This window comes from Cicer arietinum, chromosome 6 (genome assembly GCF_000331145.2).
Source record: "Cicer arietinum cultivar CDC Frontier isolate Library 1 chromosome 6, Cicar.CDCFrontier_v2.0, whole genome shotgun sequence".
NCBI lineage: Eukaryota > Viridiplantae > Streptophyta > Magnoliopsida > Fabales > Fabaceae > Cicer > Cicer arietinum.
In genome coordinates this window covers 33,475,253-33,477,706 of record NC_021165.2, presented here as the reverse complement: position 1 = coordinate 33,477,706, position 2,454 = coordinate 33,475,253, and positions in this window count along the sequence as shown.

Below are 2,454 nucleotides of genomic sequence, written 5' to 3'. Positions count from 1 at the left end.
ATAAATAAATATAACATCAACACTTTATATTAATTACTAAATCTTAATAAATATATATAAAATCACAATGTCATAATAAGCATATAAAAATAAAGGAAACCAAACACAATATCATTACTATCTCAAGATAATTATTTATAAAAAATATAACTAAAAATATAACATAGTTATAAATAATTAAAATGTAACTACGAGCATATTTGATATCAGTCAACCGCACATAAAAGTATTACATTAATTGGATACACGTAAAATTGAATAAAATCTTTCTCTTTTAATAAATATATATATATTACACTAAAATACTATTATTTACAAAAAAAATAGATCAAAGAGTAAAATATAATATTTATTATTTATATCGCTCATGTAATATAATACTTATAAAACTAGCACATCATATAAATCACATATATAACGAAAAATTAATCACAAAGTTTATTAACATATATTTTATAGTAATTTTAACATCAAATTAATTATTTAAAATCTTATTTAATTAATAAAATAGTTTATCATAAAATTTAGGGTGTTACACTGTGCGACCATCTACTGCTCCTCCTTTATAAAAAATTGGATACATTGTCTTAGGTACTGTATTTATTAATTTGTTGTTGTCACTAAAACTAATAAATTGTTACATAATGAGTCATATAAAATCTATTCTTTTTTTAAATTTGTTGATCTGTTCTGTTTTGAAATCAGACTTGGACCTTGGTTTCCATTTTCCAATATTAGATACGTGTACTATATATTGGTATAATGTTATCAGTAGCTTAATATTTGTGTAGCTGCATTTATATAGGTCATATAATATGGACTGGAAATGGATGTCATCCAATCGATTGTCAAAAGAGTATGAAAATGGAGTGAAAGAGTTTGTTGAGTTTGCAGTGAAGAATGCAAAAGATCTAAATAGAGTCGTTTGTCCTTGTTTAAAATGTTGTTTTAGAAAACGCGTTAGAGCATATGAATTGGAAGGACACTTAGTATGGCATGGAATTGATCAAAGATATACATGTTGGATAAGACATGATGAGAAAAAAAAAAGGAAACATTAATTTTGAGAATGGTTTGACATATGCTTCAACTAATTTCGACACAGATACATATAAGCTAGACCGAGTTGAGGAGATTGCAAAAGCAGTTGAAAAAGATCTTTGGGATTGTCCTAAAATGTTTGAGAGTTTGTTGAGTGATGTAGATAAACCATTATATAATGGTTGTACTAAATTCACAAGACTGTCGACGATATTAAAGTTGTACAACTTAAAAACGAGTAATGGATGGTCTGATAAAAGCTTCACAGAATTATTAACACTCTTAAAAGATATGTTTCCAGATGATAATGAACTTCCCAGTCGAACCTACGAGGCTAAACGAATTTTGTGCTCTATTGACATGAGTTACGAAAGGATTCATATGTGTCTTAACAATTGCATTTTATTTCGAAACAAATATGAATTACTAAAGGCGTGTCTAAAATGCAATGTCTCTCGATATAAGAAGAAATAATCTACTCCAGCAAAAGTCGTATGGTATTTTCCTATAATACCAAGATTTAGGCGCATGTATCGCATTGAAGAAGATTCAAAACAGTTGACATGGCACGCAGATGAAAGTATTAGAGATGGAAAGTTTCGACACCCTGCAGATTCTCCATAATGGGCAAAAATTGATCACGAGTATCCTGAATTTGGAATAGAGTCAAGAAATCTACGACTTGCACTTTCTACTGATGGAATGAATCCACATGGTGTTCAAAGCATCTCACACAGCACGTGACCTGTGATTTTCTTGATTTATAACACACCTCCATGGTTGTGTATGAAGCGTAAGTTTATGATGTTGTCTCTGTTAATTTCTGGACCCAAACAATCGAGGACTTGGTCTAAAGATGGCATCAATGCAAGATTGGACTTGGTCGATATGGGAATAAGAAAGGAATTGGGTCCCGTAAAGAAAGGAAATCGCACATATTCACCTCCAGCCGCTCATACTCTATCTAGAAAGGAAAAAATTATTTTATGTAAATTTCTACACGAAGTTAAAGTTCCAGAAGGATACTCTCCAAACATTAAAAATTTAGTTTGTATGAAAGACCTCAAGTTAAAAGGTTTGAAGACCCATGATTGTCATATTATAATGGAGCATTTGCTACCAATAGGTATACGTTCCATTTTATCTGAAAAAGTTCGACGAGCCATAACTAGATTATGTTTCTTCTTCAAGGAAATTTGTAGTAAAGTGATCGATCCTCATAAATTACCAACATTGCCGAGGGAAATTGTTGTTACTTTGTGTGAGCTTGAAATGTATTTCCCACCCTTAATGGTTCACCTTACTGTTCATCAAGGTAAGGAGACACAACTTTGTGGGACAACTTATATGAGATGGATGTATCCGATAGGACGATATATGAAAATTTTAAAATGGTACGTAAAAAACTTTGCG